Here is a 15,139-nt window from a genome sequence, read left to right on the forward strand (position 1 = left end):
GAAAGGCAACCGCGCCGTCGGAAAGCTCTGGACTGCTGTGTGCCCGTTTTCAAAGTTGAGAATTGCCAAGGAGTCTGGCAGAGGCCAGTCCTGGGAGTCTTCAACTTCCTGGAACCCAGACTGGACATCTGGCCTCATAAGACAGCATGGAGGTGCCTTTCTGTTTCAAAAAATGAAATATTCTCAGGGGCGTCTGGGTGGCTCTGTCAATAGAGCGTCAGACTCCTGGTTTCGGCTTAGGTCACGATCTCAAGGTCATGAGAAGGAGCCCCACATCTGGCTCTGTGCTGGGTATGGAGTCTGCTTGATTCTCTTTCCCTGTCCCTCTGTCCATGCTCTCTCTCTCATGCACTCTCTCTAAAATTAAAAGAAGAAGAAAAAAAGCAGATCTGTCGATAATATTCTTACGTTTTGCCATCTGCCTTCACCATTTGCATGTGATGAGAACAAAGCCAGTGCTACTCCATCCCCAAGAGCAGTCTAGACTTACGTAATCCTCTGACTAAGAAGCCTTTCGCAACTTGTCCTCCTGAGCCACAAGTCCCCTTCTGGTAGGTTTCCCACCCACCTACACAAACAAGCATGCTTACTTTCACTTTCAATAGCTCCCAGTAGATCGCTCCAAGAAACACATTACATCTGTTTATAGCTGTCCAAATGAAAGTAGACTGGACTAGAATGACAGCTCCGTGGTGAAAAGGGTTCTGTCATAATCAGCTTGGTGTCCTCAGGATCTACAACAGGACTTGGGCCATAAGAAGGCCTCAAAAAACACATGTTCAGTAAATGGGAGAATGAATGAATGATTATGTTGAAAAGGAAATTTGAGCACAGGAAAAGGGGAAAGGTGGCTGGAGATGGGACCTTCCAAAGCCTTTCAAATGGAGATTGTTAAACCTTTATTCATCCAATTAACGAAGTAGTTTTCTCAATATCAACATAGTTTTGTGACTATGCTCTTCCCCGACAACCCTTGTTTCCATAGATTTCTACTTACCTGTTCCTTGCACTTGCATGTCTGCATTTCTCTCCCCCAGCACCAGGATATCCACACTCTTTGGCTGACTATTACTTTCATCCTTTTCTTCCCACTGTATGTATACAATTTTCTTTGTCCCTTTGTCCTGGGATGACAGGCTGGGAGAAACATCACTTTTTGAAACAAATTTCCAAATTGCTTAGGTGACGTAGCGTGTGTGTGTGTATGTGTGTGTGTGCGCGCACGTGTGTGTATGAAGTTCCTTTTAAGCAAGGATGCTCTTGCAGTTAATTGTGAACCAATCTTTTTTTTTTAAGTTTTTTTTTTTTATTTGAGAGAGAGAGAGAGAGCATGAGCAGAGGAGGGACAGAGGGAGAGGGAGAGGTAGAAACAGACTCCCTGTTGAGTGCAGAGCCTGATGTGGGGCTGGAGCCCTGGACCCTGAGATCGTGACCTGAACTGAAAACAGGTGCTTACCCAACTGAGTCACCAGGAGCCCCAATTATAAATGGATCTTGATACTCTTCTTATTGGATAGATATGTATCTGCTCACTGGCTAATTAGTCATCCCAGCCTTCTTCACCAATTTCCCCCTCCCTCCCCACCTGCTCCTCCCCACCTCAAAGCCTCATTTAACTTTAGTGAAGATCATTCCATTCTGTTCTAATTTATTCCTGACCACTTATTTTCAGTGTGGGTTTAAATTAGAAGTAAAACACTCAGAGAATCAGTGTATAGATTTTAGGGTCTCCTGACACAGGAAACCCGTGGATGTGGAGGATCGTGTCAACACTTGGATCCTGGAAGAAACAGAGAAAAAACACCTTGAGTCCTACTGGAAAAGTGCTACAGAAGATTGGCTCACCCCAGAAGCATCTTAGGAGTCATTTAAACATGGCTGATGCTCAAATTGTCCCTCTCTTGAAGTGCTTCTGATCAGAATCGTGCAACAATTTCATCATAGATTAGATTTGTGTTTGCAATCAGCTGATGTATTGGTGTGATTTGACAATTAGAGAACATGAAATTTGCTCCAGTCCTTTCATGTCTACACATGGGAAAAGTCAGGCCCAGAATGGGAAGGCTTTTCCAAAGTCATATAGATAATTAGCAGAAACCTGAGATTAGATTCCATGTCTAAGTGCTTCTCTTTTCAAGATACAAAATCTTTTTCCAACCAGCTACTGTGAAGCTTTCAACGCCTACCACTCAAATCACTTCTTACTTGTTTTTAGTTTGTCTAGAAAGCATACTGGTATATACATGGGGAGAATGGAGCATTCTCATAGCAACACTCCCACACATTTTGTTGTCTGGTTACCTTCTGCCCACCCCCCTCCCCTCACTGCCCCATCCCCATAGAAGGCAGAAACCTGAGAGAATTGGGTGCAGCAGACAGGCACACTTGGATATTAGAAAGGGAAGTAGGGAAAAGGCTGGAACGGCAAGCATGTCCATGTCTGGGTTCTGCAGAATACCCCTAATCTGGAAGATGCGAATGATGGGCAAAAAAGGCAATGTTGGTCAATTGAGAATAAACACAATATAGTGGGACTTTTTGCTTTTGCTCTGCAAAAGACTGTCTGATGGGATTTTGCATGATTTCCCCCCTTTTCATATTTTCCTCATTTTTTTAAAGATTTTATTTATTGATTTGACAGAAAGAGAGAGAGAGAGTGAGTGAGAGTGCAAAAGCAGGAGAAGCAGCGGAGGGAGAGGGAGAAACAGGCTCTCCGCTGAGCAGGAGAGCCTGATCATGACCTGAGCCGAAGGCAGCTGCTTAGCCGACTGAGCCACACCAGCGCCTACAAATTTGACTTTTTCAGCATGTTTGTAAACTCCATGAAAACAGAACAAATCTTCTGTTGCTTACTCTGGGATCTTTTTCCGTGCTCCAACCTCACTGAGCAAATAACAACCTTCACAAGGAAAGAACTTGTTAATTCAAGGAATCCGTTAGCTGGTATATTTAATAGTCCAGACAGAGGCTTGAGTTCATTTGATATGCATCTTGTTGTCTTAGGTAAATGTCATGAGGGAAAAAGAAACAAAGGAAAAAATCTAAATTGTATCACCAGAAAATTTTCAGGGTCACATTTTCCTTCCTCTAGAACCCAAGCTCGGAGAGGTGAGAGATGGCCTCTAACTAGTTCTGGGCATAGTGCTGTCCACATGGTGACGTGCTGTAGTATTTGAAACATTTCAGGTCTGTTAAACCCAGAAACACCCCGAACCTTATGTTTATGCAAAACTCCTGTGCTAATAATGACTAAGCCCGAGGCAGAACTTGTCTATAATTTTTACAGCCAAATTCTTCTCCCTTTTATGGAGGGAGCTTTATAGATCACAAATTCAAATGCTCCGAGAACCTAAGGAACTGTCTATTCTTAGTCTCTCTACTGATTCTCTTGTGTTGCATTACTGACTCAACAGGGCTTAGCTGACACTGGCACTCTTCTAACACTAATAATATTTCCTATTTTCTCAGGGCCTCACTGCCAAGAGTCAATGTAGTGAGGTGACCAGAAAAAGGCATTTCCTCTCTGAGGACCAAATCTTGAAAGCTCACCTTTTATCGACCACAGGAAGGCTTCCTGCAACCCCACCACAGCCCATGTTAAGCAGGGCTTTTTTTTTTTTTTTCTTTAAGCAAAGGTGTGGGGAATCTGGATTCTCTTGGTAGCTAAGCAACTAACCAGCTGTGAGATCTTGGATAAGTCTCTTGATCTTGAAGCTACCGTGATTCCGTTATAATGCTGTATCTCTACCTCAGCCTCACCACCTTATGTTTGTTGTGAGAAACACATTGTGAGGCCATATTCATGAGGGGTTCAAGACCCACAGTAGAAGCTTAAAGGCCACAGCCCCAATAATGTCCTTCACATATTTGTCTGTGTTTCTGTTTCCTTTGCAGTCATTTATGATAATTTCATGGTTGTTGTGGTTGCTTCCCTAAGATTAAATCTGTGGCTTGTGTCTCTAGTGTTGTCTAGTACATCCATTCTAGACGATCAGCCATGAGTTCTGCAATATAATAGACTAAGCCGGGTTTGCCAACACACTTTGGACTCAACTGGGAAAACCAATGGTCATCCTTGGGGTCTGTGTCCCAGGCTAGCACAAATCTATTGGGTGGTGTTAAATAAAATGCATGAGCTCGGTACTCCCAACCTCAAGTCTGATCACTCTAGGAACTGCAGCTGTATTGTACGTACCAATGGGGATACTGCATATGGAGCCAGTGGTAGCTGAAAGAAGGCAGAGCAGGATAATTATAATTATATTTATGGTTATTTATATTATTTATATATATTTATATAATTATAATTATAATGAGGAAAATAATAGCTAACACTTATTAGTGTTTAGTGATACAAACTCATTTAACCTTCACAAAAAACTAGCACAGCCATTACCATCATACCCCATTTTATAGGAGAGGAAACTGAGGCCCAGGAAGAGTGGGTGACTTTCTTAAGGAAATACTGAAGGTTTGGTAGACAGTTGGTGGCATAATTAATTTGATCTTCTAAAAGGAAGATTGTCCTCCATGAGGTGAAAAAAGTGAATGAGAAGAATGATGACAAACACAGGGCGAGAGGCTTATTGCCATAATGCAGGTGAGAAATGAAGACCTGCACTAGAAGCTTCCAGAAGGAGGCACTGTTCTTCCTTCCTTGCATTTCCATAGAAGAGACATTTTTCTCTATTCCACATAAAGCAGAGTATTGGAGTGGACACTTCCCGTGTTGTTCCAATTCAGGGAACAAGGGTGGAGCAGTTGGAATTTCGGAACCTCCTTCCCTATGTAGTGACTTCATTTTGAGGTATGAGTTTATTAAATTGAATACCAATATGAACCCATTTCTCATTCACCTTTGCTCTTGTACTCTCTGCCCTTGTTTTATAAAGGGCTTTCTCACTTCCTCCTGCCACCACAAGGGAGCTGACAAATAGGGACAGATGTTCTCCTAGGTGGTGAAGGTGAACTATTTCCCAGCTTCTTCCTTGCCCCTTCAGTGGTTAAATTAGACCCTAGTCTTCCCTGATGCCAATGACCACATTTAGGGGAAAGTGTTGAGGTGGTCCCAGGTTGGCATAAAATTTTAGCCACAATCTCAAACCCAGCTTTACCAAGAAACCTTGAGTTTTGTGTTTTACTGAACAGCCAACAATAAAGTTGGGTTGTCCCCCTCACCTCTCTATACTTGTTAGGATCCTAAGGGGAGGAAAGGTTATTAACAGCTAAGATTCTGGGAGAGTACCTGTGGGGATGGAATTAAAAGATTCATGTTCAACAAGCAGTGTTTTTCCAAAGAAATGTGCACTCTTATTATTTCAGGGAAACTCTGCTTCCCTGCTTGACCAGTGCCCATGACAAAGAACTCAGTTTGTTTCTCTGAGTCTTGAGTTCCTTGTCTGTGCAATAAGGATTAGGGGTAGGTAGTTCACTTTGAACAGAGGCAATGCTATTTGTCATCACCCCCCTTGGATTCATCCTAGGACATCATAGAGCCATCAGCTCATCCTTTATGGCAATCAAAACTTCATCTGGGTCTCCAGGACCCTGTTGGAGTGTCAGAAGTCATTAAAGTAAAAGAGTAAAGATAAACCACAGGAGCCTTTGATCCCTGGGTCTGGTAAGAAGTCCATTAAGCAAAAAAAAAAAAAAAAAAAAAAAAGAAAGAAAGAAAGAAAGGAAAAAAAAAGGAAAAAGAGAGAGAGAGAGAGGGGATGAGGTCCAGTAACTCTCTTTAACCATATTAAAGCCAAGGCAGATCTGACTCTCTGCATGTTTTGGGGATCTGCTACACTCACCCAAATCTAATAACGAGATGGTTTTATCTCTGCTCCTACTAACACTGTCACTGTCTGTACTGAGGAAAATAATATGGGCAAGAAAAGAGTGAGTTCTGGAAAGCTGAGCACCAGCTGCCTCCTGATCTGTGAGTGCCCCAATGTTAGATCCATTGTCTAATGTCTCTTTTCATTCTGCTTCTTCATCTTCATAAAATTATAGAATTTTAGAGAAGAAAAAGAGGCACAGCCCAAAGAGACTGATGATATGCTCAAAGCCAGTTAAGTAATTTTGAGTAGGAACAGAATGTATTAATTGACTGAAGGAGCAGACATTTATTGATCATCTACCATGGGCCAGCGTTGTGTTAGGCTAGGCTCTGAGAGTGGGATTAAAGGATGAATAAATATTCATTGTTGCCTGCCCCCCAGGAGCAAGAGATATTGGTGGTGGTATGAGAGAATAATAGTGACACCAGTCGGGAAAGAGCGGCCATTTCTTCAAAAAGGAGATTCATAGAGTAAATGACATACCCTCTTTATTATATAAAATGATCAACCTCTATCCAATCCAGCAGCAATATGCCACATAATTTCTGTAACAGAAGAGGTATATAGACAATTTCAAGATGTTCTGATAGAGTTAAATGCAATTTACTTGTATTTGTTGGCCTGACAGTCCATCTTAATAGTTACTGATTACATACTATGTCGATGTGTAATCAGAGTTCACCTGTTTCACACACAACATCATTAGGAAGACGTGGCTGAAGGACCACACCGTATCATAGGGCTGGGAACAGCCCTGAAGGTTCACCAATTTACTTGACTAAAACAAAGCTCAAGTTTTCCCATTTAAAACTTTCTTTAGGGCTCCTGGGTGGCTCAGTGGGTGAAAGCCTCTGCCTTCGGCTCAGGTCATGATCCCATCGTCCTGGGATCGAGCGCCGCATCGGGGTCTCTGCTCAGCGGGGAGCCTGCTTCCTCCTCTACTCTCTGCCTGCCTCTCTGCCTGCTTGTGATCTCTCTCTGTCAAATAAACAAATTATTTTTTTTTAAAAAAAGAATTATTCCTGTAAGATATCATGAGGGAAAAGAGAATTCTGGGCAAAAGTGCTTAGAAGGCGATGGGTAGATGGGTAAATAGAGAGCTTGGTACCTGAGGGATATGGGGTATGAAAAGTGGAAGACAGTTGGGGGGCAAGAAGCCAGACATCTATTGGGATCCAGACCCTTCCCGGCTTCACTGGAGGCTGGGATAATTCTTCCTTCAATGTCCATGTCTTTGTACTTGTTGCAGATGATCTCCTATAATGAAGGATTGATTAAACATTCTGGTTTGATTGATTAAACATTCTGGATGATTCTGCGTTATGCTGAGTTCCATGATTCTTCATTCTTCAGTTTTGCTCCCATGGATTACTGGTTTTGGTGAATAGGTTTGGTTGTTTCCTCTCTGTTTGACACCAAGCATGCAATAAGTCAACAACCAGAGTTGAAAACAAATTACCCTCAACATCTTTTCTGCATTCTTTACTTTGCTTTATTTTTCATGTGTTGTAAATGTTATTGTAACCACTACAGTTGTTTTTTTTTTTTAATTCTGTTTAAAAATTTTTAAAAATCACTTGTAACCACTGTAGCTTACTTTTTTTCCATGAGTCAGAGAAGCTGTTGTAAGATAAATTTCAAGCAGTCAGGAACAATATGTTTGATAAACTCTGGTGTGTTGAATCCTTTGAAGATCATCCCTGAATGAGAGCAGCAGAATGAATTAGTAAGTTCGCAGTGAGGCTGCAGGGAAGGTAGCAAGAGTTTACTCATGGGAGTAATTTCTGGGAATGAAACTCAGAACAGACAGGAGGATTCTGTGTTCAGTGTGTGGGTCTTGTTTTGTTAAAACTGTAAAACCATCATCATGGAGACCATGGACCTTATCTTCCTGATTCTGTAGACCGTAGGCTGCTTCAGATAAGTGCTTTTGTCAAAATATGCATTGACCTAGATGGTCTCACATTGGCAATAACTCTGAAAATGGAACAGAAGTATCGATAGCTCCCAGATTCCATGTACTTAACAGTAGACCAGAACCTACATTAAATTCTTAAATTAGGTAATATATTCACTGTTCAACAAACTAAATGTCTTTAACTCCTTTTTATATATTAGAGTTTAAGTATCTTCAGCAAAGTTATGCTGCTATTGAAAGAACAAGGCTTTTGTCTGATTTAAAGCCCAGGTCCTTGACCATTGTAATACTCTACCTCTCACATTTGCTGATTGTCTGCCAAACCAATGTGGGGTGTGCGTGTGTGTGTGTGTGTGTGTGTGTGTGTGTATAAATGCCTCCTCCTATGTATAAAGACACCCAAACAAATGTATCTTTGCTCTTTTGAGTATAGAACATTTGGTAACACACAGTAGAAATATTCCCATTCATAGTTAACTGCAGCTAATTGTAGAATCCTTTTCTCTCTCCTTCCCACATGCCTTTACAGAGGCAAATGTTTATTACAAAGTTCTGATGATGTCACTACTGCCCTCAGAAAGCATTAGTGGCTCCCTATAGGAAATGTGATCAAGACTGAACTCCTTGCCCTCTATCAGCTTTCCTTCTACTTAATTCTCCAGGCTTATGTCTCATTACATTTTCCCTCCAGTCTGAAATTCTTCTCAGTAGGGCTACCAGTATCCCACTAGTCTACATCCAATTTCCTGCCTGCTCATCTTTTGTCATGATGATGTCCCTTCTACCCGAAATGGCCTCACCTCTCTTAAGTCTTAAATATCTTTCAAGACTCAGATGAAACATTGAAGGTAGAACCTGCTTTTGCATTTTCTGATCATTGGGTGTATGTGGTATTATGGGTACATTTCAAAGTTTGACTTCAAGTACAATACTCATTTGTGTGTGTCTCTGTCTTATCTCACGTCTCCCTTCCACCTGTGTTCCTTTCAAGCTTGGGAACAACATCTGGTTCATTTTGTAACCTCCTTATGTCTTGCGTAATGCTCAACACATATTCAGAAAATGGTCACGTCAAATCAAACATTCACTAATGTTATCCATTACTATAACTACGTCATTTTAACAGAGCACAGAATGTATTTATGCCATAATGTGTCCAAAATGTAAATATTCTGTTGTATTTAACCAATATGCTCTGTTTGATCCATTGCCTGTCTGTCTTCATGGAGCTAACTTAGACGTTTAGTTCAAAACTTTTTTGAACTCATCTATAAATTTTAAGGACAGGTTATTTTTTAAGAAGGATCTTTCTACACAATGAAGAAACTCAATTTAATGTTCCGTTTCCTTGATCCCAGAGTGGTTTGAGGTGTTTGGGATTAATAACAATTCATCTAGTTTAATCTTGAGTATACAATACTTAATACAAGTACTGTATGTATGTAGCTATTCATTTTGCTAATAATGATTAATCATACCCCTGGGTGGTAAACCAAAATTCTCCATCAATTATAGCCACTGGCCAATCCCCCATCTCTGTGAAAATATCAAGTCCTTTACTATTTTAAATATTTATAACTTATTTTTATACATGTGTGCCTGTTTGTGTCAGTTTCTCTATTTAAATTGAACATGTAAAGAGTTGAATGGCTATGTAAGAGCCCGGTCAGCCTGATCATTTCAGTCATTTTATTGTATTTTTTTTTAAAGATTTTATGCTGAGTGAAAAAAGTCAAGCAGAGAGAGTCAATTATCATATGGTTTTGCTTATTTGTGGAGCATAAGGAATAATACAGAGTACATGACATGGGGAGATGGAGAGGAGAAGGGAGTTAGGGGAAATTGGAGGGGGAGATGAACCAGGAGAGACTATGGACTCTGAAAAACAATCTGAGGGTTTTGGAGGGGAGGGGGTGGGAGGTTGGGCGAGGCTGGTGGTGGGTATTATGGAGGGTACATACTGCGTGGAGCACTGGGTGTGGTGCATAAACAATGAATTCTGGAACACTGAAAAAAAATTAAAAAATAAATTAAAAAATATTTTATTTATTTATTTGAGAGAAAGAGTGAGAGAGAGAGAGAGGACGGGCAGGGGAGATGGCAGAGGGAGAGGGAGAAGCAGACTCCCCTGCTGAGCATGGAGCCCAACACAGGATTCAATTCTAGGACCCTGAGATCATGACCTGAGCTGAAGGCAGAGACTTAACCAACTGAGCCACCCAGGTACCCCTTTCAGTCATTTTAATTTAGCAAATGAATTGGATCAACAACTTAATGATCTGATTCAAGCTTATGCTTGAATTATCCCTGAGTTGTGGATATGTGATCCATATGTACCTGCAAGGCACACAGTAAACCAGCAATGTGCATTAAAAGAACAACTTTATTACAAAAAAACAGCATTTAATCCTAAATGCTATAGGCAGGGGACACATTTGCAGAGAAAAAAGATGTAGTCCAGAAAAAAAAAAAAGATCCTAAGCAATGGAAGAGAGTCTCTTGGGAATGTTTAGACCAGAAGATGATATATTTCCAAGTCAAGCCATGGAGGCATTCATTCTGCATTCATTCCATAAGTATTTACTGAAGGCCTGTTCTGTGCCAGACATTGTTTTAAGTACTAGGGATACACTGATGAACAACAACAAAATTCCTGCCATTGTTACCCTTGCATTTGAGTCTGAGAAGAAAACAAACAAATTACACAATACAGTATCTGACATTATATAAGAAAAACAAAGTCAAGTCATATAGCATCTGTGATAAGGGGAGGAACAGATATTTTGAAGAGATTGGTCAGGGATCTCTTGAAAAGCAAGGAAGCAAGCCCTAAAGATATTTGGGAAGACAACAGCAAGTGCAAAGAATATGTGGGTATACTTGGTGAGCTTCAGGACCAAGAAGGGCATGGTGCCTACGGCCCAGGAAGCTAGAAGCCAAGTGGTAGGATATGTGACCAGAGAGGTAGCCAAGAGAAAATCACATTGAATCCTGGCACAGATGCCTGCTTGCTTGCTTTCTTTCTTTCTTTCTTTCTTAAATTGATGGTCAAACTTAGATACAGTGAAATGTACAGATCTTAGGTAGAGAATTTGATAAATTTTGAGAAATATATTCACCCACGTAACCACCATCTCAGATAAGATATAGAATGTTTCCGTTGCCAGGGAGCCTGGGTGGCTCCGTCAGCTGAGGGTCCAGCTGTGGTCTAGACTCAGATCATGATCTCAGGGGCCTGGGACTGAGCTCCACATTGGGCTCTGAGCTGGGCAAGAGCCTGTCTGAGGTACTCTCTCTCCCTCTCTCTACCTTCCCCTCCCCCACTCTCTCTCTCTGTCTCTGTCTCTCTCTGTCAAAAAAAAAAATAATTAAATCATTTTTTTTTAAAGAATGTTTCCATTATCCTGAAAAGTTCCTCCCTACCCACTTCCAGTCAATCTCCACCCTGCCTCCCAAGGCACACAGCCTAATGTTTCACTACCATGGATTAGTTTCACCCATTCTAGAACTTCATATGAGTGGAATCATGAGAGTACGTATTCTTTTGGTAAGGCGTTTCTTGCTCAAAATGTTTTTTGAAATTCACCCATGTTATTGCATGTGTATTAGTCTGTTCTTTTTTTTACTTCTGATTAATTAGTATCTCAATGCATGAACATAATAACAACAATTATTTATCTTTTTTCATTGGTATTCATTTGAATTATTTCCAGTTTCTGGCTATAACTGCATAAAAGTCATTGTATTAACATATATTTTCATTTCTCATGGGCAAATTCTTAAAAGTGGAATCGGTAGGTCACAGGGTAAGTGTATTTTTTACTTTAAATGAAACAAAGCTATTAAGCAGTTTTGTAAAGTAGTTGTACCATTCTTCATTCCTTTCAGCAACATATTCTACATGCTTGCCAACATTTGGTGTTGTCAGTTTGCTTTCTGAATTTCTGCCATTACAGTGGGTGCATTGAATTATCTCATTAGGATTTAATGTGAATTTTCTGACATCCAATGATGTTGAATATTTTTTCATGTACTTATTGGCTTTTTTTTTTTTTTTAAGAGAGAGAGATTGAGCATGAGCAGGAGGCTGGAGCAGAGGAAGAGGGAGAGAGAATCCTAAGCAGGCTCCACACCCAGCATGGAGGCTGATGTGGGGCTTGATCTCACCACCCTGTGATCATGACCTGAGCCAAAATCAAGTCTGACGCTTAACTGGCTGAGCCACCCAGGCATCCCATATTGGTCATTTTTATATCTTTCTTCATAGACAATCTTCCTAAGTGCTTTGCCAATTATATTTTGAGTAGGAGTGACATTTATTCTGCTTAGGAGAAGGTAAGGACTTTTAATCTTAATTTTATTGTTTTCTGACTGTGAAATGAAACCATCAGAAGATTTGAGCAAGAACAATGCAGAACCCCACATGTGGTTATGCATAACCGTAGGGGCAGCTAGTCACACTTGTAGTCATTGTCAATTGTGTGTTTGTTATAATTCCCCATCAGATGTCACCAGATGTCTGAAGGAAGAGATAGCTTTTTTTTTTTTTTTAACTCACTCTTACCAGTTTGGAGAAGACAATACCAGAAATAGTTCAGACGTATATTATTTTCTGCAGAAGACACAGGATGCTCGCACCAAGTATTCTCAGTGAATGAAGGGACAGCAAGGCTGTGTGTCTGCTTGGAGCAGATAGGCGCCTCCAAGAACTGTTCCTACTTTACAGTTTGGACGAACTGACCAGACAGCAGCCTGTATGTTTTCCACAAAACAGCCCTTCCGAGAATTACAGTGGTGCATCTTAAACCAAGCAACTAGTGAGTCCACTGTCTTCTCACCCCCCATTTTATTGGAAAACAGAGCAAAAAAAAAAAAAAAACCAATGGAGCCTAGGAGGACAACTTAGTCATTCAAGGATGCACAGTTAGCGGGAAGGGTGGGTCTAGAATTCGGTCCCATAATCTCATTTTTTAAAAATTTTTCTCTGCATTTCAACCTCTGATTTCGCCCTTAAATTTGAACCCCACATCCGCTGGGCGGTAGCAACTACCTCAGTGGTGGAGACATGTGGTTTCCTTCCCCAGCAGCAGCCAGGGCAGGTGCAAGTCCTGGGTCCTCCCCAAGTGCATGTCAAGCACCAATTTTAACACGAAGAGAAAAATTTCCCGTTTAGCCTTTGTTTGATTCTACCATTTGTTTCTGGCCAGGGCACAAGATAACAGCCCTAATAAGCATGAAGGCTCTGAGGGACTCCAGCACGAGGGCGTGGATAAAAGAAATCAGCACCAAATAAGTTCAGTTTATTCTTCATCATACAAAACACATTCCTTCAGACTTAACTGTAGCCTTGCACATACCGCTGGACTAAAAATAGACCCAACCTTTATTCCCGGAACATTGTTTGCCTTACTATTGTTACATTCGCCAGGCAGAGTGGTTCTTCTCTAGAGATTATATTCAGGGATCAGGAGAACTGAGGTTCTCCCGGAGCTCCTCCTCCAAAGCACCCCTCCTCCCAGTCTCTCATAACTTGAACACAGGCTCTGTCTTTTCTCAGGACACAGACTTCATCAAGCCAACCCTCACCCACCCCGACACTTGTCTTCTTGTCTGTCCAATGGGGGAAAATAACCACTCTATTTATTGCATTGATTTTGTGCAGCTTTAATGATGTAAATATGTGGAAAGACATTTTATGAATTTTCAAACACTGCAAATGCACAGGACGATTATGGTGGTCAGGGCCCCCACGAGGTAAATTTCTTCAAAACTACTGGCGATGGTGTAATATGAGAGAGAGAGGTGTTGGGAAGGTTTCTCTAGATGGTATCTTTATACTGTTTTTCTGTCCATCTGGTCAGTGGCAGCTCCCAGCATGCCTGTCATGTCTCTCACCCCCTTCGCCCCGCTCTTCTGGCCAGAAACTGTTTTCTGACTGGATAGGCTGGTGAAACAGACACCACTTGTACGAAGTCCACATAAAATGAAGAGTTGCCATCTTATCGATAATGGGAGAATTATTATAGATGGGGTTGAATTTCCTGTGATGTGTGAGTCTCCACGGATTTTTTTCTGGAGGACTCCTGATGAACTGATCCTTCTCTGACTGTTACACAGAGAAAACGCTGCAGAAATAACCAAATGATCAATCTCTCTTCTAACTGGTTCAAGTACTGTGCACTTCTTTTTATATGACCCAGTGTAGCAGGAGCTCCTGAAGGTCAACGATAGGTCTTTTAAGTCTTTTATCTGTTACAGAGGTAATTGATGGCAAGAGAAATTTCGTGACCGAGCAGTGTTACTGAACCAGCTGTCATCAGAGCCTGAAACTTCGATGGCTGTTAGGGTAGTGTAAGAAAGGTCCAGATTGACATTCACTGACAGTCCCGGACAAGCAGGATGTGGATCAAGTCCATAGTTACAAAACTTAGTGAGGCTAAATAGTCCATGTGGAACTAAACGCACTGAAGCACTGGCGTTCTAGAACTGAATTAACCCCTCAGAGACTACATAATAATAGCTCCTATCAACATTATCGACATTAACTTTATAACTTTTCTTCTGTTTTTGGCCTGAATAATAGGAGAATCAAGAAAAAGGAAACCAAGGTTTATTGCTTACCTATTCCCTTTCATGTTTCCCCAGGTTCCCAGCAATTTTATGAGGTAGGAAGGGAAGTTTGATTATATTAACATGTAGTGGAAAGTGGTGCCCATGATGACTTATCCCTGCCTTAGACCCTGGTCTTCTGACCCCTGGACAAAAGCTGTTTCCAGTTTTACCTCTAAAAACAAACATCTCATGTTTCAATGTTTTTTATTCAGAAATCTGAAGGTCTTTATAAACAGGAATTCACTACCAGTGGTAAAAGGGCAAAGAGTTAGATGGGAATATCATGACCTTTATTTTATGGAGGAATGAGTTCAGGTACAAAGACATGTAAAGACTTGCTTCCAATCAGATGATGATTGGATGGGAAGCCCAGGTTTAGTGCACATCATTCATTCATCTATTTATTTGATAAATATGTGCTAATGATCTGTGAGCCCCATATGGAGAAGAGGCTGGGGCTTTAGCAGTGAACAGAGAGATGGAAATCCCTGCCCCCTTGGAGCCCAGATCTTCGTGGGAGGCTCAGATGAGAAAGCAGAAAAGGACAGAAGTTTTGTGCCTGTGTTGAAATTTTAATTAGAATGACGGAGAAAGTCTCACTAAGGAAAGATCATATTTCAGTAACACTCTGAAGGAGGTTGTGGAGGAAAGCCATACAGATGGGGAGCGCATGCCAGGGAGAGGGAGCTGCCAGGCCAGACGCTGGCAGGTGCAAGAAGTTCTGTGGCGGAGACAGAGGGAGAGAGGACAGAAGAGCTGAAAGTGAGTTCACAAGGTATCA

Source organism: Lontra canadensis, unplaced genomic scaffold, assembly GCF_010015895.1.
Source record: "Lontra canadensis isolate GAN:19392208 unplaced genomic scaffold, GSC_riverotter_1.0 scaffold164, whole genome shotgun sequence".
NCBI lineage: Eukaryota > Metazoa > Chordata > Mammalia > Carnivora > Mustelidae > Lontra > Lontra canadensis.